Here is a 26447-nt window from a genome sequence, read left to right on the forward strand (position 1 = left end):
CAGGACATGAACAGTGGTGTATTCCTAACACTGTCTTTCCTAAGTGGACTTTTCCGCTTTTCCATTATTATCCTCCCTACACAAACTGTCATTTTTCAAACTATGTCGTCTAAATGCGCCGGTCGAACAGTCTAAAGCCTGGTGAGTCTCACACAAACGCTAAAGGTGCCTTGTTCGTCAGTATCAGACGCCGAGGGGCTTTGACCAAGTTGCCGTATTAGACAAGTTGAGGGTTGTCCTTTCACAGATGCCAATAGAACCCAGGGCGATCTAAGATAATCCCCTCACAGTATTGATGTGTTCATTCGTGTACACACACAATTGTTCTGAAATACTATGTATTCTTAATGACATATCCTAAATACTACTGTCTTTCTAAGAGTGTAGCCACATTTCTGAATGTATCTCCGACAGTGAGTGTCTTATGAACATCCTTATGAACTAGTTATGTATCGTCTATTTTGGGTATACAGAGCAAATGTATCTATGTGAGGCAGTTGCCTTGGTTTTTTTTTTCATTTCTGTTTCAATAGCTCCTGGTTGTAATGATTTCAAGTATGTTGCTGTGAGTGTTAATTGTAACAGTTTCATTTCAAAATGAGACATTGCCATTTGAAGAAACTGACAGACAGAAGTAACAATTTCCATTAAAGTGAAGCACATTATAGGTTATAATAGTCCTTTTTAAAAGACAAAAACATGTTTTTTTAACCCTCAACAAGCAAATTTTAGATGGTATTTTTTTAGCCAAACTTGAATAAATACCCATGGTTTTTGAGTTAAACTATTCCGTGGCTTAAGTGATTGTGGTACATTTGCTTTGAGTTCATTGGTGTGGCCCAGCTTTTCTCTGAGTGCCTTTTACTTGCAACATCAATATCTCCCTGTAAGGTGTGCAGCTGGTGCCGTTAATAGAGTAGTCCAAGAGGGGCTGAAATATTTAGTTTATTTTAGTCACGTTGGTCTTTGTGAGTGTTATGATGTACATGAAAATACCTTATATCCCACTTTGATACGGTTCCTTTAGTAAATAGCCAGAAATACCAAATATATATTTATCAAGAAGTTTATTTTTTGTCTCTCCTAAGTGTGTAAATTGTTCTGTTGTTTACTGTAAGCTGCAGAAACAGTGGATTAAATACAAAAGTCAGTTTTGGAAACAAGCTGTGCAGTTTTCGTATCTTTTCACTGTGCTGGGAAAGTGCTGCTGAAATGCCATTCAGTGTCATTAGTGAAGTCAGTCAAGGAGTGTTTGGCGAGCAATTAGCAGCAGTTCTGAGTGATGCGACTACCATTTCCTTCCTCCTCCCTGACCTTTTTACTCATTCTGTAGTAAACACAGGAAGTATGTGCCACAGCTGATGCTATCATCTTATAATACAGCACTACTACTAACTTATAAACGGGAGAGAAAAAAACAAAACAATTTCCAGTCACTGTGGCCAGGTTGGGTCAGTGGTAGAGCAGGCGCACATATACTGAAAGGTTTATGCCTCAACGCAGAGGTCCAGGGTTTGAATCTGACCTGTGACAAGTTCCTGCATGTCTTCCCCCTCTCTCCCCCCTTTCTCACCTAGCTGTCCTGTCAAAAAATTAAAAAGGTGGAAAAGCCCCAAAGAATTCTTAAAATAAATAAATTCCAGTCACTTAGGACATTTGGAAGTGTATGTGACTGCTTCCATATAATAAAAATAGCATTTAAATATCTTTCAGACTGGCCTTTTGAAGGTCCATTTTCAGTAATATGTCATTACATACGTAGATGTCATATTTGAAATGAAACAAGCTGCAAAGAAATCGATTAGTTGTCAACTATTAAATTAATCAGCAACTATTTTGATAGTTTTGAAATGTATCATGTCATGATAATGATTTGTATAATGTATCAATCATAAAATGATTTTTCACAGGTGATTTTTGGATTAACAGAAATGTCGGTAAACTTAATTGAAAAGTTACTGGTAATTTTCTGCCAGGACATTATCCATTTTTCTAGTATACCAAGCTCACAGAGAACTAGATAAAATCTTGACAAAAGGCTCAGGATATCTCCAGATCTTCAGAGATGAAGGAGCTACAGTGCTGGCTTTTGGCACAGGCAATAAACTGGAAGACAGAAGCTTATAATAAGCACTGATATAGATTCTTTGAGAGACTGAGATTATAGACGTCATAGGGCTTAGGACCTGTGGTTGTTCACTACTACCACATACAATTTCCTTTCTGCTGCAACTCATGCATAAACAACTCATGTCTCGCTTTTATTGTCATTGCCCCATCACATTAGCATGTCCCACATAACTTCTAATTAGTATGCTCCACTAATGAGTCACGCCTATCATCCAAAACCCTCAGCAGCGGAGGCCTCGAGAAATTTTCACCAGTGCTTACATGCTCATCGACTTCTCAGCTCTTTTGTCATCACAGCTGTTTCTATGAATATTCAAATGAGCAGCCATCCTGAATGCACCCACGCTTTCTCCTCTTCCTCTTCTCATCCACCCGTTTATTAGGGATTCTCTCTCTCTCTCTCTCTCTCTCTCTCTCTCTCTCTCTCTCTCTCTCTCTCTCTCTCTCTCTCTCTCTCTCTCTCTCTCTCTCTCTCTCTCTCTCTCTCTCTCTCTCTCTCTCTCTCTCTCTCTCTCTCTCTCTCTCTCTCTCTCTCCCTGGACGGAGCTAAAAATAACCCGGGCTGATGTCGAAAGCAAAGGAAGAACACAGTTTGAGGGGTGGGCCACTGGATGAGAGACAAACGTGTAAGAGTGAAAGTGGGGAAGCAGTTCAATTGCATCTGACAATTTTCACTGTAGTTAGTCAGTAGATGGACATAGAACATATTTAGTCCCAGTGAAGAAACAATTAATTATAATTATTAATTTATTGTTTTATACACACAGACACACGTAGGCCTGCTAGGAATGCAAGTCCATTTGTATTGACTTCTGTACTGAAGTACACATGTAATCAAAACCTTTCATTCAGTGAGGAAGCATGAAGCATGTACTATTCATTATTTTGACCATAACTTTGGAGCTCATTAAAACGGCATTGCTGACAGCGATGAGCCAACAGAGAATCATCCAAGTCTGCAGTTCCTCTCTAAAGAGGTTTTTAGTGAGTTTCAGCTCATCGTTTGGGTTTTCCAACTTGCAATTTAACTGTTTACCATTAAATTCTCTCATCAATCATCATCAATTTATTTATTTATTTATTTGAAAGAAAAAGGGGACAATACATACTGTATTAATGAACATTTTCACAAATGTAAATATGCCAGATTACAGCTTTAGGCTAATTTCCATCTGCAGACCCCCTGGCAGGTTGGTGTTACACACAAATTAATAAATACATACAGAGACACTATATGCAGACTATACAAAGAGACCAGGACAAGAACAGTGATCACATCATGTTAGAACAAACAATAGCAAGACTGGACAACAAGGGACATATAGAAAACAGGAACGCATTGACTATAGTGAACAAACCACAAACTGTCCTGATATTACACTGATCCATATTACACCATTCTATGTTGCCTTGACCCACATTACACTGACCCCTATAGCACAACCCATGTTATACTGACACTTATTGCACAACCCATATTGCACCAATAATTATGTCCCTTTTTATAATACACTAACTCTGTTTTAAGTCTGATATATAGCGATTAACTAAACATGATCACATGTTTGTATGTCCCTCAACCACACTTTTAAATGACTCTTAAAAATAGAAAGACTTGTGCTTTACCTCACTGACAGTGGAATGCTATTCCAGAAACTCACTCCCTGATATGACAGGGCGTTCTGTGAAAAGGTGGTCCGCCTAAATACCAATTCACAATCATAGTGGCTCTAGTCACTGGAGACCCAGCAACACTATCATCATCATCATCATCATCATCATCTCGCATTGCCAGACCTTCCTCCACAGCGCTGCGGAGGAGGGTCTGGCTAGTCCATACAGCATTCCCAGGATGGGAGAAAAATATGCTCATGGTGGAACGTGTACATTCAAAAGTCGGTTTAGTTGTGCAACAGAAAACTCAGATTGGACAGATAATCTAGCTAGCTGTCTGGATATACAGTACCCTGCAGAGATCTGAGGAGCAGTTAACCATAGTCCTCACAATTTCACCGGTGTTTAAAATTCCAACACAAGGAGTATTTCACTAAGAATAGACATTTTTGGCCACACTAGATATCAAACACAATTGAGACACTACTATGCATTAAGTTGCTGACAGTGGTGTTGAGTTGGGTGAAGTACTTTGGTTTCTTTCTGTAAGTAATTTCAGGGTACAATGGTTCTGGAGAAAGCTACTGCATCAAAATTACAGGCCAAGCAATCTGCCCATTCCAAACAGGCCCGTTTTGAACAGGCACTGACTCACTTAATCAAAAATAGAATACAAAGATTAAGTAACAGATAGATAGAGGTGGAAAGTAATGAAATACATTTACTCACGTTACTGTATTGAGTAATTTTGTTGTGTATTTTGAGTATTGTATTTTGCTACATTACAAATCCCATGCATTACTGAGTAAAAAAACGAAAACCGAAAAGAAAAAAAAATAAATTGCGCCCGGAACAAATACAGTGACCAGCATCTAGGCTGCCTACCAGGCGCCAAGTCTTTCTGTAGGAGATTCAGAACGAGATGGAGGTGGAGCAGGCGAGCGACGACAGTTCAAAGACTGTTTCAGTAGAAATGCTAGCTGAAACATCAAATTCTGCTGCCCAAAACAACAACAAATCTTTTTGACTGGCAAGATGGCGGCAAGCGAAAAAACCAACCGCTAAAGTGAGTTGTTCAAAACCTTTTAGTAAACCCTGTGCACACAAACAATGTTCTCAATGCTGTGTCGAGCCTTCTTAGTGTTTTAAAAATAGCGATGTTGATGCGATCATAGTAGTGCCCCTAGCACTCCCATTCAAAAGGACATTTGACCGAAAACGAAAATATGGTCAATCTTAAAAGTGGCACTTCTGTCCTAATTATGCTTTTAAAACGAAAGTTTGACTCGAGTACATTCACAAAAAGACCCTAGGTTGCATTTTGGCAAGAGTTACGCTTTAAAGTACATTTTAAATTAACTACTTATTACTTACTTGAGTAATTTTTCAGATAGGTAATTTCACTTATTTCATCAAAGGATTTGTACTTTTACTTGAGTACAATATTTTGGTACTTTTTCCACCTCTGCAGATTGTGGCAAAAAGCATACACTGGAGTACTTTATTATTATGTGAAGTAATTATGGCAGAGAGAGAAAGCTTTTCTCTTTTTGTTCAATCGTTTACTTAAATAACTCCTCCACTTACATGCGATTTCCACCTGCGTTGGAGCAGACCACCGAGGTTAGGCGTCAGTAAATTACCTCTAATCATCTTTAAATATCCCTATCTGTGCTTCCATGCTGAGTGCTGCTTCCCTCCCCTCCTTCCTCACCCTTCCCCTTGGTCTTCTCTTGTCATTTTCTCTCCTACGATCACAGCCACCGTCATGGACAAATCAGCTCATTAGCAGGTTCTGTTAATTAGCCGACCATGGATTCCTTCTGCTTGGTTGCTACTCATTTGTGGAAGGTCTGGTGTCAAAGGTTGCTAATTATCACAGAGTGAAGTCACCTCACATGTTCTGATCTGTCAGCTCACCGCCCTCTGCCTTATAGCCTTCTGAGTCTTCTTCTACTTTAGCTGCCCATTCACTTTTAGAATAGGACATGAACATTGCAGGAGATATCACGGCAAAAGGTAAGTTTTTTTTTTTTTTAAAAGAAAGCTCTTAGAGAACAAGAACGAAAACACACACAGTCTACAGTCGTTTATCATGAGCCTGTGTGTCTGAAGCAGGTAAAACCATAGACTAAATGGAAGATTGTAGATTTAAACTTAAATGCATGTACACATCCATAACCAGTAACCCCACAGTTAATAAGATTCATAATCAGAAAAAGTAATTTTGTTACAATAAGTGTCACTTATGTGAGCAGATAGAAGTGCAGAAGAAACATTAAAACAGTAGAAAGCTGTAAAGTGAGAAAACAGATTGACTCATCCATTAGGTGTGAGATCAAATTCAGGCAGAGGATGTTAGGAGGGCAGGGGCCCAAATTCATAAAAGGCATTTCTTAGGAGATAATTAAATATGCCCGGAACTAATACTAATTTTGGCAGTGCCTGACGTCAGCTAATCCAAAAATGGGCAAAGAGGTTGATGGAGGCTGACCGCCGGCTGATGCCGTGACGACTAGTCACCACATGATAACCGGTCGTCACATGACAGTTAAATTTAGTCAAGAAAAAAAAATTACTTTGAGCCAGTTACCGGTTCCCGTTTGGTGCAGCTTGTTTCAGAGGCTGTTGCAGTTGAGTTTAGCCGACAAAAGGGGACTTTGAGCCGGCTACAGGGCACCACGAGGTGACGGTCCTTTCAGGGGCTGTGGCAGTTGAATTTAGCAGTCAAAAATTGAGCGCCATGCGGCAACAACAGTTAAGTTTTGGCACCAAAAAGACTAGTTAAGAGTTAGAAAAAAAGAGTTGTTTAAAATAAAAACAAGCCCAAGACACAAGCACGCGTTTCATTGGTGAAAGTCTTGCGTTTTCCACGGAACGTGAACTCTGCTACCCCTGTGTTTTACCTCCCATTCATCCACCCCGATCTCCTCCCTACGCTAACCAGATTGTACTTAAACAACAGCAGTCAATGCGGTGCGTACAGCGATATATAAGTGGAATACATACAAATTACAGTTCATAGCTATAGAATGGTACAACTGGTTTAATGAGAACAGCCTGACGGCAGCCACCTGTCACTCAAAGCAAAAAGTTCTTAATCATGCAGAACCTTAAGTCTGGATGTAATTAAAACGGGTGAGCTATAAAAATGACCTGACCTGATATTTTGATTCAATCAATATATCCGTTCAGCAAGGCAGGCTGTGCGCACTCTCTGTGGGAGGCCAAGCAGCAGGTGCTCAAGCCCCCTTTGAGGTCTATCTGTGCATCATCAAAGTGAACAGAAACACACATAGGAACTGCCTGTTGGATAGGACAGTATACAGGCCTTTTTATAGAATGTAAAAAGCTCCTTGGTCAACCAATCACCTAATTAATTTCCTCCCAATTAGCATTACCCCTGATTATGCTTGAACAGTGAGATGTTTCAAATAATTTGTTGTTTTGGTATCTTCTGTTGCCAGTTCATTAGTCACACCCAGTGAGCCATTATGCCGTTAGCATGCCATATGTAGCTGGATATCTTATCTCGAAAAGGAAAAGACGCATGTTAATGCAAGGTGTGAATGCACACGGAACACATTGCGATCCGAAGTGTGACTCGCACTGTGATTGGTTTTCAGTCAGGTGTAAATGCAATTCATACTGTACAGCATGGCCACATTATTAGATTATTATTGTTATTAATATTATAAGGATAAGGGTAATATGAATAATGCATTTTCCAAGTTGTAATCCTGGGTCTTTTATCACATGCATAATGTGTCAAAAATTATTGATCAGCTCATCGCTAGACCACAGTCCAGCCTACACTACGGCGTACCATTCCTTTATTACTCCCTCTATATAACAGCTCCACTGGATGGGAATGTTAGTTTAGACTGTCTTCAAGTTGCACCTGTATGCTACAACAAAGACCCAGTACAGACAGTTCTATCCCAATCTTGTTATTCTGATCCAGGGCCTAATTTGCACCTTCAAAATCTGTAAAAACATTCTGTGTAACATTCAATGTTATCTGTTCTGTCATTTTGCTATTTCCCATTAAAGTGACGCTAAAATCGCTTGTTTGCCAATTTTTTATGCTTTTAAAATTTTTGAAGAGCGAGAGAGACGTCAATAACGCAGGTCACTCCTGAATCATGTGAGTTGTGTGCACGCGTGCATGCGCTACTAAGATTTGAATTAGGAGACCTTCAGCAACAAAGACGAAACTGGTAAAAGACAATTACATTTAATGAATTTCTTTAAACCAGTAGGTCAGTCAATCTTTTGGCATACAGTATTATTGAGCCCCACAGCTAGTGGCCATTTGTGCTGTGCGGTGAAACGACTATGGTCAAATATATATCCCGTAGAGCAGAGATCTTCAACAGGGGGTCCGGGACCCCTTGTGGTTCCTCCGAGTCACTGCAGGGGGGGCCTCCAAATTATTGTTAATTTTTGAAAGTTTTTTCAAAAATTAAAAATGTCTTAACAAGAATCCAACATATTATTAGCAAATATATAAATATAAATCCCCTCTGCTTACTGGCCTATCAGAGTAAGGTTGTCATTTATGTACCCATCCACAGATACAGTTAATAAGGATTCACTGTGCCACAGGTATGTTTAACACTAAAAGGTGATATATAAAGTCCTACCAATAATTATTATTTTAATAGCATATTAGATATGCAAAAAAAAAAAAAAAAAGGTGTGTATAAAGGCTTTAGGCCACCCTATACACTTTTGTAGGCAGTTTAATATGCGACTTAATTGTATACAACACAAGTAGTAGGGGGTCCCTGCTCCATCTCTCTTTCAGTTAAGGTGTCCTTGGTTTAAAAAACATTGAAGACCCCTGCCGTAGAGCTCAACAGTGTCCAAAAGTGATTTTCCCCATTTAATTACTCCATTGGCATTTTATGAAATGCTTACTTAAAGAGTATTAAGCCTGGAACCAAGCCAACTAGCTCAGAGATGAATTATGACCATAAACATTTGATTTGGTGCAAAATAACATTTTGAAAAACGGCAAAGGTTCAAGACTGTGTACAGAAACGATAATAGACTTCAATGGTAGCAGCTCGCTCTAGACGTTTATGGGTTGGATAAACATTTCCATGGTTACAGTGAGCTTCACCAATCAGAGACGTCACCATATTGTATTACTTCTCCATGACATCGTGAATAAAACATGTTTTTCTTAAAACAAGGTTCTCCATACCGACTTCTGGCTTCTACAGGAGCATAAACCATAGTTTCACAACATTGGAGCTGGTGGTCAGTCTACCTTGGATGGTTTAGACATAATGGCTACTAATCAATATACCTATGGAGAAAATAAATGGGGTATTTCACCTCCGGAACCACACTGTTGAGCTCTATTGTTGTATGCATAATATAAGGTTTACTAGGCTCCATTGTCATGTCAGAAGATGCAACAATATTTTCCATCTCCGGCTGCACATACCGTTTTTGTCATTCTTGTTTAGTTTCAGCACAGCAGCACCTAGGTGTCAGACACTGTGGTCTTTGATGCATTCCGTAAACATGTTCTGTGACTTTCTTTCCTACACTTGCACTCATACCTCCACTCTCCATGACACTTTTAATATCCGAGTGAATCTGAGCTGGTGGAAGCTAAAGTGCTAACTGTCAAAGTTGTAAGGTCGGTTTCTCCACATGACTCCATTTTAATGGAGTGTAAAGCAAATGTCATCTCTCAGATCGTCATGCCATACATCTCGTCTGAAACACTGGCTGTGCTCCCGGTGTTCCTTTCTGACGAACCGTTGACCCTAAACCTCCCTTCACTTCAGTTAGTGGTTAGTATTATGCTTTTCCTTATTTTCTGTCATAATGTTACACTGTTGGATGTTCATATTGAACATACTATAAACTCAAAACGCCCCTTTTTCAGGTCAATGCATTTTTAAAGATACTTTTGTAAAAATCAAAATAACTTTAGAGATCTTCATTGTAAATGGCTTAAACATTTTTTTCCATGCTTGTATAATGAACCATAAACAATTAATGAACATGCACCTGTTGAACGGTCGAAAAGACAATAACAGCTTAAGGGCAGTAGGCAATTAAGGTCACAAAGTTAAAAGAAAATTAGGAAAGTAAAGAGACCTTTCCACTGACTCTGAAAAACACTGCTAATCTGCATGAACGTGCCTTAGGCATGGTGCAAGGAGGCATGAGGACAGCAGATGTGGCCAGGGCAATACATTGCAATGTCCCAACTGTGAGACACCTAAGACAGCGCTACAGGGAGACGTTCTTAACACTTTGCTTCCAACTGTTTCTACTCTCTGTTAAAGCTTACGTGAATGTGAATGAATAATGTAAATAAATAAATGTTCTTCCCTAAAATACAGGGGGCATAAGTAAGTACACCCCTATGTTAAATTCCCATAGAGGCAGGCAGATTTTTATTTTTAAAGGCCAGTTATTTCATGGATCCAGGATACTATGCATCCTGATAAAGTTGACATTATTGACATGGGGTACTTTCCATAAAATCATCTCTTAATGCAAATCAAACCAGCTATTAGGGTAACCGACATAAAACCATGCCAATTTCTAGGTATGGTGAAGGGTTATGTGATGATGTGGGGCTATTTTAATTTTGTATTCCTCTTTTAGTCAACTTTAGCATGGGTGTATTCACTTATGCTGAGCACTGTACACCACTACATGCCAACGTCATGAAAAGCTGCAATCTTGGCCATAGATGTTATTTTCTCCCCAGTTTCGGATCACATTCTTGCTGTAACCGGTTGTGTAATATTGGTTTAGAAGCTTTTATTGGGGATTTTCACTGTAGAAAGTGCTGCTCTAGGCCTACTCCGTTACAGTTTGTCCCCCAGGTGCAAAGACGGACGGTGCAGACTTTGCAAAGACTCCAAGAGCACAGATGCGGAAAACCTGAAAACCCTGACCAATCAGAGCAGACTCCTTTTTCAGGAGTGTGGGGGGGGGGTTTGAGTAGGAACATAAAATATGTACAAAGTATGAACAAGCAATAACATTAGCAAAAATGCTCTGAATAAAATCTGCAATGTGTTTGTGAAAGGCTGCAGGTGCAGTTACTTTGTCCGTTTTAATGCTCGGGCTGAAAAGGAACCTATAGTGAGGCAAATATTTGAATACCGTTTTTCCCCCTGAATGAGCAAATATGCACTTTGAACAGAAAGGAAATTAGGGAGAAAAAAGCCTTGACAAAATTGTAGAGTGTTTTTATGATGTATTCATCATTCAGTAATGTTACTGGAATACATCATAAAAACACTACAATTTTGTCAAGGCTTTTTTATCCCTTCTTTCTTTCTCTCCTAATCTACAGAACCACAATATTAATGTCAATATTACAGTTCTACTGTTAAGCCTGGCATTTTACTTAATCAGATCAGCTGACCAATCAGTAAAGAGATTCAGATCACACAAAAAAAAAAAAAAAAAAAAAAAAAAAAAATAGAAACTTACATAGGATGCTTCTCTCCTCGTCTCCTTCATGACCCACTTAAGGGTTTGGAATATCCTGGATGCCGGCGGTCCTTTATTTTAATTCCAGGTCACAGGCTGGAGGACAGAAATAAACAATTAGGTGCAAGGAAAGCCCCCTAAGGTTCTTAGATGGCCATGATGTGGGAAGATGTGCAAGGTGAGCAGGAAACAGGGTTAAAGTTCAGATAATTAGAATTTGAAGCGCATAGCACAACTCCGAAGGGAGCTGCCACTTTAAGTGCCATGGTTCTCCTTATTGGAATTGAAAATTGTTGACAAAAAGCAATTCTGCTGTGTAGACAGCCCTAATGTCACACGGCTGACTGAAAATGACACTTGGCTTTAGGTAGGGCCGGGTTTAAAAATTTTTTTTTTAAAATTTAAATGGATTCTCCAATCAAAATCAAGCTTTGTTTGAGTGATCTGATGTCGATTAATAAAATGCCGAAATCAATTTTTATATACGCCTTTGGTCAATTGGTAAATGTAAACATAAACCTGAAGCATTATTTAAAAAAAAAAAAAAAAAAAAAAAAAAAGATTTGAGGGTTGTTTCTTGCTTGTACAATTTACAGCATTAAGGTTCTGAGAATCTCTTTAATATCCAAACACAATTTGTATTGTAACTGAAATTTCCCTAACCTAATTGAAATTGAATCAATTTGGGAAATCATTGGTGATACGTATATGATATGTATTTAAATTTGTATATGCTTACATTTGGCAACTTGTATGTGCTTAGCTGCTCTTGCCTGGGTTACCTATTGGTGGACCTGCTGCTACCGACATGTTGGATGAATGCAATGTTGTATATTCTGCTCGGTTTCTTGTCTTTGATGTGATTATTTGACTGCAAAAAAAATTTAGACTGTAATGTTCCGTTCTAAATAGTTATGAAATGCTTTTAATTGACAGGTGTTCGTTACAGGACACCTAGCCAACAGTTAAATTGTTGGGTTAAATCAGTACCCAAAATAGGAAGACCGTACATCAGATTCAAATGAAATCACAAGTTAACTCTCAATGATGAAGACAACCTAACCATGGGTTACATCGACTACAAAACAAACTCAAATATGGATGATCATTTGAACGTAGCAGTTTCCCGGTGTTAAATGGCCACGGTCAGTACTTAAAAGACAACAACGTATCCACACACTATGTTGAGGGTGTGAGCCCAGCTGTGATGACACAGCACACATCTTCTGTGAAGTGGGTGATTGATCATTTACATGACAGAACAGTATCTCTAATTCTGATATGCCCTCATTTAAATACTGCAAATTGCCACACCATACCCATGTACATACCACATCAACATTGCATTAAAAGTACAGGATTACATGCATACAGTTACAAAAGAAATCAAGAGCAAACATGCAAAAACAGAGATACCTTTGACTGTATTCTTGTACTGTTTATCCATTTATTTTAGCTATTTGATCTGCTTTGGCGAGTACTTTCTGCTTCCTGTTTAAACTGCTGTGTGCAGGGTTTTTTTTAAAAATTTTTAATCAAATTATAATTGAAACAAATGATATTAGATCGATTCTTTCAAGTAGCCCCTGGCAACAGCAGAATTACCCCCTGGGATGCAAGTACCCCTGATTGGGAATCACTGCCTTATATCAAAAAATTAAATTAAAAAAGTCATTTAAAAAAAACAAAAACAAAAAAACAGGCCTTGTAGAGAGTCTCAGAGGTTCTTCTTAACCTCAGAAACTCCCAATAATACATTCAATGATCTTTTTTGTTTTTTTACACTACAGAAGACATCTTGACTTGTTAAAGGCAGGAAAAGAACATGAACAATGGCTCTGTCAAATCCAATTTCCAAGTCATGAGTATGACCCCAGCATGCACAAGTGAATACCATATCCCTTACACTGAAGCAGCTGAATGCAATTCAGCCATGTTCTGCCAATTTCATTATTCACACCTGAGCTTTTCTTGCACCTGTGCAATATCAAAATGCCTTCTGTGAAAAGGCCGGTGATGGTGGGGGATCTGTGCCTCCCTCTCTGTACCGCAAAATAAGACCGCTCATTTCAAATGAATGACCCAATTTTGCTTATGAGTGCACATTTCGCTTTTATGTGTTTTTCTTCTTTTCTGTTTAATGAGAAATGTGTTCAAACATGTTCAACACCGGCACACTGTTAGCTGCCATTTTCGATTCATTATGATAACAAATCCAAAAGAGCATAATTGGTGACAGACTGCCCTGTGCATCTTTCTTCTATTTGTTGTCAATGTCTGGTATCTTTATAATCGTCAGGATTTCCTACTAGCTCTCCGGTGTTTTTATGCAGGTCTATTCTCCTTAATCTTCTTTTGAATTACAAGCGAGCAGAGAGCATTTGTTCCCCTCTCAGATAAATCAGTGATGACTGACAGCAGGGCAAATTGGATATCCTATCTGTTTCTTTATCTCAATCGGTCTCTCTGGTTTGTGTGTGTGAAGTAAAAGCTAATAAATGGCTGACCATACCATGTACGAGCAGCTATGTCTGACTGACTAATCAAAGAATGTACACGTACACATTCCTTCTTAGCTGTCCATCGTGTTCAATGATGACACTTGCTCTAGGGGTGGGGGGGGGGGGGGGGGGGTGTGTTCAGCGACATTGTGTTCGCTGGTCCACTTCTCGTGGGCGTAGAGTCCGATCCTTGAGCCGCACACTCGTCCGCAGATGGAGCAGGGGAAACCAGATGCCAGGGGGGTACCAGCCGCCCGCTGGTGTCTCTGGATGCGCCTCTCGGTTCGGCGGTCTTGGCTGATTTGGTGTATGTGAGAGACTACTCTAGCACAGGTAACCTGCCAGGCTGATCTATCAAGTGTCAGAGATTCAAGCTGCGTGGGAGGGATGTTCGCTCGCTTTAGGAGGTCCCTGGTGTAGTCCGTAAAACGTCGCTTTTTCCCTCCGGTGGAGCGTTTAGCGCCCATTAGTTGACTGTAGAGGACTTGACGGGGCAGGCGGTGTTCAGGCATGCGTATGGTGTGCCCTATCCAGCGCAGATGTTTTTTGGCCACCGCTGCTTCCATACAATTTGGTCAGTGTTGCTGAGAATGTCTGTATGGGGGATTCATGAGGAGCAACATGAGGACAAAGTGGAGCCGAGGTAAGTAAAGTGGTCCACTGTTTTAAGTGGAACACCATTTATGTGAAAACTGGGGGGTGTGGGGGCGGGGATAGTGAGATGGGACATGACCTCGGTTTTTTTAGCGTTTACCTGTAGGCCAAAGGATTGGTACAGACTGGATATTGTGTTAAGAGCGTGCTGCATAGAGTCCGGGCTGTGAGGTAAGACGGCACAGTCATCAGCATACTGAAGCTCACAGATTTGGCGGGTCTTTGTCTTTGTGTGGGCCTGGAGCCGACTGATGTTGAAAAGACTTCCGTCAAGTCGGTATTCCACGTGGACGCCGTCGTCATGTCCCATGACACGGTGGAAGAGGCAGGTGATGGCAGAGAGGAGGATGTTAAAGAGCACCGGAGCCAAGACACAGCGTTGCTTCACCCCAACGTTTACTTCGAAAAACTCTGACTGGAGTTCTCCCGTGAGCACTCTGGCTTGCATCCCGTCATGTAACTGCTGTAGGATGTTGAGAAACTTAGGTGGTACCCCAAGTTTGGAGAGGTGTTTCCAGAGCAGTTTACGGTTGATGGAGTCGAAAGCTTTGCTGAGGTCGATGAAGGCTATATAGAGGTCTTTATGATGTTCTTGGCTCTTCTCCTGCAACTGCCTCAAGACAAAAACCATGTCTGTTGTGGATCTGGTCTTCCGGAAGCCACACTGTGTTTCCAGAAGCACAGCTTCAGAGATGTGCTCGGAATATGTGGGTTGACAGGGTTGGTGTGGTTGAAGAGACTCTCAAAATGATTGGCCCAACGGGAAAGAATCTCGTGGCGGGCCTTAAAGAGCATGGACCGGTCAACTGATCAGACTGGGGCGATGGCCCGCTTCCTGGGGCCGTACAATGCTTTTATGGCATCATAAAAGCCTCGAGTGTTATTGCAGTCTGCCAGGTTCTGGATTTCACGCTCCTTTTGCACCCACCAGGTGTCCTCCATAGTCCGGAGGGCTCGCTGGGTTTCGGTTCTTGCAGCAGTAAAGGTGGTTTTAAGGGTGGGAGATCCAGGGCAGGACAGGAGAGCTTTGTGGGCCTCATGCTTGGCTTTTAGGAGTAACTGTATCTCAGCTGAGTTGCCATCAAACCAGTCCTGGTGACATTTCTTTGATTGGCCATGCGCCTCTGAGGCTGCACTGTGAATAGCCAGGTGCAGAGCTGGCCAGTCAGTTGTTTCCTCTGGGAGCTTTTTGAGGTTTTCAGCAAGGAGCAGTCGCAGGTTGTCTTTGGTGGTGAGGCTATTCAGCACTATACAGTTGAGCGTTTTGTTCGGAGCGGTCCTCGGGCCATGGGGTTGAATACTCATGAGTAGTTTGGATCTGACCATAAGGTGGTCAGTCCAGCACTCAGCTCCACGCATAACACGGGTGGTGAGGACATCTTGTCTGTCCTTTTGACGGACAATCACATAGTCAAGGAGGTGCCAATGTTTTGAGCGGGGGTGCTGCCAGGTGGTCTTAAGCCAGTTCTTCATCTAGAATATGGTGTTAGTGATGACCAGCTGGTGCTCTGCACAGAGGGAGAGGAGTCTGAGCCCGTTGGGGTTCATTTTCCCCACACCATGCCGGCCAATGACTTTACTCCACACCAGGTGCTCCATACCCACTCTGGCATTGAAATCTGCCATGATTAGGAGCCTGTCCGTAACCGGGGTTTTCTGCAGGATGGCATCAAGAGCTCTGTAGAAATCCTCTTTGATGTTGTACTCGGCATCAAGAGTTGGAGCGTATGTACTAATGAGAGTGGCAAAGCATCCCTTTGCCAGGGGATGCGCCATGTCATCAGTCTTTCATTGATGCCGATGGGGGATTCCTGAATCTGCTGCAGCAGTTTAGACTTCACAGCAAAGCCAACTCCATGGTTACGGCGAGTGCCTTCGGGGACCCCCTTCCAGAAGAAGGTGTACCCAGCACCGACCTCTGTCAGGGAGTCCTCCCCGTGTAGTCTGGGCTCGCTGAGAGCTGCTATGTCGATGTTGTATCTTGTGAGCTCCAGGGCCACCAGTGCTGTCCTACGGTGGCGCCCGTCAAGCGTTACGACCAAGTCCAGCAGTGTGCGAACATTCCACGAAGCAATGTTTGGCTTATTTTTTTTATTTGGTTTTTCGACCGCAAAGGGGGGGGATGCTCCGACGGTTGCGGCTTACCGTCCGGAGTGTGGGAAGCAGACAATTTTTGGAACACAGGTCCTTCCCCATCACAGGGGTGAGCAGTGTGGGGCTGCTCAGTAACAATGGAAGCTGCCAAAAAGACGTGCTGCTCCATCCCGCAATCCTAGCGACCATCACTCCATTGCCGCCTGTGTGCATGTTTGGTTAGACACTCCCAGCCACATCTTTGGCCTGTGCACACCACCATTCCACATTGCCACAGGACTTGGTGAGGAAGGGAGGGGGAGGGGGGAGGAGCAAGGAGCTTGCGCATAGGTAAGGATTTGGGTGAGGGTGTGGGTGCGCAGACCACACTCCCACCATGTCCTTGGCAGGTCTGGGTCAGAATCCAGTGGCATGAAGACCACGACGACTGGGGACCCAGCACTGCTGCAACCTTCATCCCCCTTCCCAGCCGTTGTGATGCTCCACTTAGGTCAGCCATCATCCTCTGCCTGTTCCGCCGTTGAGGACTTGTCTTCTTTTCAAGGTGTGCTCCCTTAGCCTTTGCCTCTGTAGACTACTCCACAAGGCAGTGGGACTATTTACCCATAGCTGGGGCAGTGGTTGGCGGGTGCCAGGGCATGTTCCACTACTTGGTGGGCCTGCACACCGCGCCTCTGGGGCCCACTGCTGCTCCGAGATCCCCTACAGTTCAGCCTGGGTCCGCGCTGGCCCAGTTACCGTGTGTGGCCACGAGGAGGCACTGTAGGAGTCTTGGTGGTGGAGAGGCTATGTACCGACAGGAAGAGACTTACGCACTCTGCTCCTCTTTTTGCCCTTGCACAAGGGTTAGTCTGTGGCAGTAGCTGTAAGCAGAATGTAGCAAGCAGAAGCAGCAGCATGCAGTAACTACTAAGCTGCTAAACTACAGGCACTACTATCCCAGTACTACTGCACTGACGCATCACACACACCCTGTGCGGGCACGGGCACGGGCACGGGCACACACACACACACACACACACACACACACACACACACACACACACACACCTTTGCCTTATCACTGCCTACACTTGATGGCTTTTCTTCCCTGGGTGGGACAACACCAACGCAGCAGAGATGGCCAAACAGATCTATACAAGTACATACAGGGACTGCAAATCATAACATGTGCAATGGCCCTTCAACTAATACGCACAAGTGCCAAAATTGTCAGGGGTCCGGATTCACAAAACGTAGCAAAATAAACACAAAACGATCTCAAAGAGATGGTAAATGATACACAAAATGACTACAAGATGAAACAAAATGACTATGAATAGATGCAAAAGGAATAGAAATAGATGCAAAACCACCACAAAAAGATGCAGAGTCTTAAAATAGATCTCCCCCCCCCTCAAAATTTTATATTATATATATATATAACAAATAGATGCAAAACAACTAGGAGATGCAAAACCATCACAGAGATGCAAATTGACTACAAAGAGATGCAAAGACCCATAAAATGACCACAAAGAGATGCAAAATGACTAAAAGTAGATGCATTAACACCACAAATGTGCAAGGACTTAAAATAGATGCGAAAGACATGCAAAACGACTAAAATAGGTGCCAAACTGCAAACCCACCATCAAAAGATGCTGAATGACTAAAAATGAATGCAAGCCATCCACAAAAAAAGATGCTAAGAGACTAGAAATAAATGCAAATCTTAGAGATGCTAACTGACTACAAAGAGACACAAAACAACCACAAAATGACCAGTGTGATGCAAAATGACTAAAGTAGAGGTTGTTGAGACTCTTAAAAGTGGCTAATGTAACTTTCAGTTTGTGTTGATTCTAGTGGCCCCTTTGGATAAAACGGTAGTGTTTTTACCACACCTGCTGTCATAAAAGTCTTTTCTTTACGGTGCTGTGTTGCCCACTGTATTACTGAGTTAGCATTACAGAGAGGTCATATAGTCACGATGGATGTTCTCCTCAGACAGAAAATCATTAATTTACAATAAGAGAATACATTACAGATGCATCTTTGCATTTCAAGTGTTGCATACGGTAACATTGGATGTATCGTGAGATAAACCGGGTATCACTGTCACAAGCCAAAGTATTGACACTAGAACTGCCATGACGGTCATTTTGACCATTTTGGATTTTATAAAGTGCAATTTCTAAATTCAATCCTGCTGGTACCTGACTTTTACTAAAAGTGTCTGTATTTTCATTTAAAATGTTTTTAAAATAAATTACACAAAAGGCAAAGAAAATATGATCAATTTAACCTATTTTGGCCAAAAACGGTCATATTGACCGCAAGGGTTTTCGCGGCTATCTTTATGTAATTTTTTGCGCGGTTGAAGATGCATCTTGGTCGCTTCGTAACTATCATTGTATCTGTTAGAGAAATGTCACTAGCGTCACCTAGCCTTTTTGTATTTACCGGCAGCCTATTTGTTTACAGTAGCCGGACACTGCTTTTTATAGCCTATTTAGAAACAAGTTTGTAGTTAAATGTCCAGAATGAATGACCGAATGAATATGACTGTTGAAATGGCCTTGGAGATGCTTCAGAACATGGGAAGTGATGATTCTGATGCCGGGGCGCTATTGGAGTCGGAGGAGGAAAGTGACAGCGATCATTCCTGGGTGAATGACAGGTCCAACACTTTATCCTCATCAGAGAGTGAGTCTGTAGGCCAACAGCAGAAAAAGAGGCGACGACTTTCACCTATGCCTTCGGGTCCGGTTACACTTGATGGTCCCTTTGACGGCGTTGAGCCGATCACGGCTGATGTTCCCGGTGAGCCAGTCACAGCTGATGTTCCCGGTGAGCAGGTCACGGCTGATGTTCCCGATGAGTTCTCCTGCATAGCTATTCTGGTCTTATTTGTAATTGTAGGCCATTATTATTATTATTATTATTATTATTATTATTATTATTATTAGTTATTGTTGTTTTTGACCTTCCCGAAACCAGTAGGCCTAGGCCTACCCCTAGAGGGCACTGAATACAGCCCGCCTGAGTCATCATGGCCGGAGGCGGCTGTGGAAATGTGGAAGGATGGGACGTCGTGGACGGTGCTTCAGCTCACTGAACGTCCAGGGAGAAAGCAGAGCCAAAACGTCCTGATGGAAGCTGCTGGCCTCACAGCGCACGCAAAGCGAAACATTGAAGATGCGCTCACGGCCTTTGTGTGTCTCTTCGATAATGGCATGCTGAAGCAAATCAGGGACCGCACTGTGGCTGAGGCCCATCGGCGCGCCATGGTGACAGCTCCTGGGACCTGACAGTGGCTGAACTAAAAGCCTTTATAGCCCTGCTGTATGTCCGCGGGGCACAGGGTGCAAAACATCGATGTGTGACAGTCTGGTCAGAAAAATGGGGCTTGCCCTTTTTTTACAGAAACAATGTCCAGAAACCGATTTAGAGAGATCATGAAATTCCTGCGGTTTGATGAGAAAGAAACCAGACGCATTCATCTGCAGGATGACAAGTTTGCCCTGGTGTCGGCAACCTGGAACAAGTTTGTGGAGAACAGCATAGCTTGTTACAATTCAGGCGCCGACATCACGATTGATGAGCAGCTGTTCCCCACCAAGGCCCGGTGCCAATTCATTCAGTACATGGGAACAAGCCTGATAAATTCCGCATCAAATTTTGGCTGGCTGCGGATGTGCAGTCCAAATATATGCTGAATGGGGTTCCGTATCTGGGTAAAGAGGAGACGCGGAGCAAAGGTCAGCTCGTGGGAGAGAGTGTGGTGCTGAAACTGGCGGAGCCATTTCTGGGGAAGGGAAGAAACATTACCACTGATAATTTCTTCACCTCCCTAAAACTGGCCACTGCCTTACAGGCCAAAAAGACCAGCCTGGTTGGCACCCTTGGCAAAGCCAAACGTGAGTTGCCTCCCCATCTGGCTGGAATAAACGCACGTCCTATACAAGGAGTGCACCAGCAGCAAGATTTCAAGAAGGAAGTTTTTGCTGCAGTTGGCAGAAGAGCTGAGAGCCGAGTTTATGTAGGGGAAAAGGGCAGCAGCACACGGTCCTGGTCAGCTACAGCTAACACCGCAACAGGCACAAAAATGCAGGCAGTGCCAGGTCAGGAGGAGCTGCAATCAGAACAAGTCAAAAGACACCTGCAGCACATGCTGCAAACCCGTCTGTGGCAATTGTGTCAAAAGAAGAGATGTCACCTGTGTTGACTGTTTAAAAAAACCAAATGTAGTGTATTTGTAATTAATTGTTTCATGGTTCGTCGGTTCTTTTTGTTATCAGCTCGGTTCCAGTTTTTTCGATTATCGTATTCAATGGGTCATTTGTGGTAGAAATGTGTTTAAAAGATATAATCTTAATGTATAAAAAATGTAAATGTATAGTGCACCAGCAGTAAAATTGCCCGGAGGAAATTCATGCTGAACTGAGAGCTGAGTTTATGGAGGCAAAAAAAGGGCAGTGGCGCACGATCCGAGCAGCGCTGCGCACCACAGCTGACCCCAAAACGGAGGCAGTGCCAGGTTAGCATAGGGTACATGTTCAAATTAGCTACTTATGTTATTTGCTTGTTATGAGTTATTTTGAAAGAATTTCCATACGATATTTTTTGTATATAGCCTATGAAATATGGTTTACTATGCCATGATATGAAGTATTGAAACACGTAGCCTATTAGGCCTACTACTGAAATGTATAATTAAACTTGTTAAAATGTACATGTTGATGTCATGTCGTTTCTCTAAAGATATCCTAACACAATATATGCATTAATATCACAATTAGGTATTTATCATGAGAGATTATAGAGTTTTAAATCTGGCGGTCAAAATGACCGCTCACGGCGGTCTAGTAGTTATGGAATTCCGGCACTTCTAGTGTTAAGAGATTGGTTGCTACAACAACGTAATAACTTAGATTATTATAGCGCATTTCATGAAACCCACTTATACTTTACACAATTACAGGGGGACAAGGGAAAAGAAAATAGTAGGCCAACACAAACACGGAGTAAAGGTAACAAAATGTCGTGCTAAACCGAAGGGCGTAATTTAACAACCACATCGCGCAATCCCAAGTTATTTTATGAATAAAATAGACCTATTGCATACCTGAGGGCCAATTTGGGGTTTTGAATCATTTACAATCACGTAATTGTCTCCATCTGTTGAAAGCCAGACAGAGTGACTCACGTTATTGCCCGTCGTCTTTCCCTTTTAGCTTTTAGTTGTTCTTCCTTTAATTTCCTTCTTTTCTGTGATGGCCCTGCCCCAGTATCAGCCATAACTACAACAGATAACTTCTAAAATAACACTAAAATAAAGTTAGGCCTACATAAAGACCTGACCTACCTTTCACCTGGCTGGATACGCAACACTGGCTTTTCCAGAGTTTTGCCGAAATCTGTGACCCGTCAGAATGTGCGCTCTGTAGCGCTGTCTACCTGCCGTAAATCATTCTGTGACTTTGTGGGATAGATCGAACCCGGGCAGATGCCTTACTAAAAACTATATAAAAATAGCGTTCTATTCACGGTTAGTTTTGTTTGTCTGTTGCATGCCTGTGCCTGCCCAGGGCTTGTTGTCTCATAATCCGTCTGTTTTTGAGGCTGTGGTTAGTGCACTTGCACTGATTGCATTGTGTGTAAGGTGAAACTAATAGCTTATGTTATCCCACTGGGTCGATAAATCTATCATGAGAAGTCTATCAAAGAGTCAGCAGCAATGTATTGGCTGATTCTCCACTGTGAGGAAGTCTAAAGAAAGCTATCACTGAATGATTCCTGGATCGACCTCAATCGGTCATTCTGTGCCGCACTGCTGCAGCCCTTCTTGGTAACAGGAAAAACATCTTTTGTTTGCTGCTAAGGTCTTAGGACTGTGCAAATCAGCTAAAAGCAGATGCGAACTTTATGTAATTATCTGCAGCTGCAAAGCTGCATATTTTTCCACCAGTGGAGGCTTTCATTAACATCACTTCCCGAAAACAAGTTCAAGATAAGAAGTGCTAATTAGGAGGCCTTCGTAAGGAGGAGTAAAAACATTGACTCAAAAGTAAACCAGAAAAAAAAAAAAAAAGTCGTTTTTCTTTTTCAACAGAACACAGTTATGATCCAAACCCACACAAAATATTGTAAAAGGTGCATTTCTACCCTCAGCGCACACATGTCATCAGCAATATTAAATACTTGTTTCTTCTGTCCATTCCCACTGACGTGAGAAACCACCAAAACGTAAAAATGACATTAAAGTCTTAAGAGACCTTTTTCAACGAACAAAAAACACGTTTTAAATCTATAGTTAACTCACATCAGTGGATAAAGTGATGCTTTAACACATTTCTCATAGATCGATGTATCGTTTTATTTTAACAAAATCATGACTCAAAGAATATCTACAACTTCTAAAGTATTTGCAACGTCTCCTGATTGAAATAGCAATTAAAATCCCTCCAATTCAAAAACTATAAAAAGTTTATACAACGTCATCATGTTGAGTCGATTCTGAACCAGGCATTTCCCATCATGCCCTGGGGTCTCATTTATAAACGTGGCGTACGCACAAAACGGGGCTGAAAATGTGCGTACGCCACTTCCCACGCAAAGGTTGTGATTTTTAAAAAAACTTAACGGGAGAATGTGCGGTCCTCCACGCAAACTCTGACCCATGCGTAGGCACATTTTGGAGACAAAATAGGAATTGGCGACGCAGATGGTGAGGTGGTGAACTGAAGTCAGACTGCAGAAAGTACATGTGGGAATAACGATTAGGCTACTCTCAATATGTTTAAGTATTAATGCCTCACGCACATTTCTTCACACCATATCATGAAGATTGTACTGAGTGATAACCGTTCCATAAACACCTCCAACTCAAATCTTAAATCAAAAGTCGTTCTTAATATTTAATCAGCGCTGTCTCGCCGTCACATTGTCCGCTACGGAGCGCAGGAGGAGGAGATGGCCCGACTGCATGGAATACAGGATAGCATTAAATACCCTAGCATATAACTGCAGAACACAGTGTAAATAACTAAATATCTGTCTTTAAAACTGCATATATCATCAAATGTCAAAGTCTGGAAATACAGCCATTAAGCTATCGCGCAATCGTTATGCTCTATGTCCTCGTTATCAGTCCGAACTTTAATACTGTTCATAACAAAACCTGCATGAAGAAAAGTGTGTTTGCCTATTACATTTTGTTTTCAAATTGTATCTCGGGGTGGGGGATACCACTAGTTGTTGCTGTGATTTTAGCAAGGTGTTAATCACAAATTGTAGTAGGCTAAACATATAAATACTGCGGTGAACCCGTGCGTAATGCTGCATTATGACACTGGTGGCCCTGCAGGAGGACAACGCTAATTGAAGAATCAGGAGAAAAAGACTTCAGGGACCATGATGATGACTGGCTTATATGCAGATTTAAATTCCCTAATATAGCTGTAATAGTAATATAGCTGCACTTTTGGATCTATGTACTGAATTGGGTCCAGTAGAGAGGGCAACGCGCCGGAACCATGCCATCCCGGTCCAAATGCAGGTCTTCGCCACTAAGGTGAAACCGGCTGTTTCCAGAGGGAAATGTCAGACAGCTAAGTGTTTTTTTAAATAAATATATATAATCTTCAACTTCATCACTAAGGCTTGTTTGGATAAAATATATAGTTCTGTTAAATCTTGTTATATACGTCTGGTATATCGAAGCAGTCCCCGAGTGCCGTAATGCCTGCTGTTTTGGAAGATTTTATTAATAAAAGGTAGTCCTGATAGATAGATCCGGTTTCCCTACACTGTGCGACAACAGGCCGAAATTATAATTCAATTGGCAGCAATTTCCTAGTGTCTGAGAGGTTTTTTTGGTTTTTTTTTTCCTCTGCCAGTCGTCATGATTTGGCATGATTAGGTGTAACAAAAGAACAACTGCAAGGGTCATTAACATACTTATCAGCATTCACGAGGTGCTTTACATTGACTATTTATCGTTAAAAATGGGCATGAACAGGGCGGGATAAGAGGCTGATCCACGTACGCACACTTGTAGTCAATCTGTGATTTATAAAGGGAACATTGCTTACAGGTGTGCGTAGGCTACACACCGTTTTATAAAGCTGACTTTTTTTCGGCGTACGCCAATTTGGGCTTTTGGGCGCACGTACACTTATAGTAAGGATCCACGCACAGTTTTATAAACGAAACTCCTGGGGTTTGTGGTCGGAAAGCAACCGTGCCGCCTGGCTCTCAAAACTGCGGCCGACTTGATCTCGTGAGGTTATCGTGTGCATGACTTCAGAGCAAGTCGGGATCAAGTCAGACATAAATCCAACTGGCATGCATTGGGCGGCGATAGATTCTGCGCCGGCCTGGGTCATCGCGCACTGGCCTACTGTCCGACTTGACCTTGGCTTTTTGTCCCCACCACCCCCGGCTGCCGCTTGCTCCAGTCCACCTTGTTGGCGATGAGCAGCTCATCTCCAACAAGACTAATGGCAGCCAACTCTTAACCACTATAATGATGATTTATTGTTAAGACTTCTTTCCTGAAAGATGTCCTTTCTGAGTGATCGCACAAGTTTTTTTATGACTCAATTCTGTGTGCCAGAGAAGACTATGCACTTTTCTTGTCACAGGCATACATCATTTGTGCTCCAGTGTGGAAGAAACAGTTTTTATACTGCAAAGAAATTACTGCAAAGAAATAATGGCGATAATGAAAACTGAGCACAATCTGCGGTTTTTCCAGATCTGTCTATTTTTTCCGGAGCACAGACAGCCATCTCATCTGTCACGGTCAGGTAGTGTTAGCTTGCTGTAATGCATTTTTCTTGTTTTGTTATTTACAGCAAACTTTTTTGGAGCCAGAGGCCTGTTTCACAAAAGCATAATTTATAAATCCAGGAGAACCGGTAAAGCGAGGATTGACCTAGTCTAATCTGTGCAGCCTGGCTTGGTGCGTTTCACGAAGGCCAAGCCAGGCTGAGGAGGAGCGACTAGGTCGAGCCAGGCTGAAGTAATTCAGATAGATGCGCGTCCGCGGCATTCCTCAAAAGACAGCGAGGTCGATCACAGATTTACTGATGCCAAAATGGAGAATACACATTGTACATACTTTATACAGATGGAGCATAATCATTCCATTCAAGGATTGCACAAATTAACAGTTGTATTCTTTGCCTTAAAAGTGAGCAGAAGATAATGTTACTCGGGAAATTTACGATGATCAATTTAACGCTAGAATATAATGCATAAATATCTCTTTCACTCTGTTCCTCTCTCTCTCATGGGATAAAATGTAAATTTCCTAAGTCATATTAACTAATTCCCTGAATGGCCTTGCTGAAGTGGCCAAATTAGAAATGGATTGGCTCTTAGCTCCGGCAAACACAAAGTGCACTGCAATAATAAAACTATCATCAAGTATAGTGCTGCCTGACATTTCTCTGGGATTTATTTTGTAAATTATGAGGCTGCAGTGGAACATACCCATGATAAAGTTTAACCTCTGAGGTTTGTGCTGAGTCCTGCAATCAATCACCTTGCACAGCTGCAAACTTAGCGAGTAAAGTCCAGTCAACAAAGGAGATGGTGATGCCGACAGATTGCTCTCATATTCCCATTTCTTAATATTCTACAAGACAGCATGAACCTGAAGAATATAATTTGTGGCTGTAGCATACTTGGAAATGACAAATTTGGCAGCAGGATGATCTTAGAGATTTATTAGCAAAAACAGCTTACAGCAGAACGTGTCCAAAGGTAGGCAGGCAGTAGATATCCTGCAACCAGCAGTCAAAGACCAAAAACAAAATCCAACACACCGGGAAAACTAAACACTTGGAAAACAAAAAAATCTCTAGGAAGACACAACAACACTCCATGGGAGAGACAAGGAAATGACACTAAACAAAGGGAGCATGCCAACTAAATACACATAAGGCAATGAGGGGTGTAACGAGAAACAGGTGAGGGCTGATA

At 42.0% G+C, this 26447-nt stretch overlaps 1 long non-coding RNA gene across 1 annotated transcript in view; it reads right to left on the reverse strand.

The window, feature by feature from the left end:
* The window catches only part of LOC114548420 (uncharacterized), a 142908-nt gene extending 116569 nt beyond the window's left edge, over positions 1 to 26339 (reverse strand). Inside the window, exons 1-2 of the long non-coding RNA XR_003691356.1 lie at positions 26211 to 26339; positions 11224 to 11319 (exon numbers count right to left, since the gene is read on the reverse strand). This is a non-coding gene — a long non-coding RNA (uncharacterized LOC114548420). The remainder of the gene's footprint in view (positions 1 to 11223; positions 11320 to 26210) is intronic.
* Between the last annotated feature and the right edge of the window lie 108 nt (positions 26340 to 26447).

The sequence above is a fragment of the Perca flavescens genome, chromosome 21 (genome assembly GCF_004354835.1).
Source record: "Perca flavescens isolate YP-PL-M2 chromosome 21, PFLA_1.0, whole genome shotgun sequence".
NCBI lineage: Eukaryota > Metazoa > Chordata > Actinopteri > Perciformes > Percidae > Perca > Perca flavescens.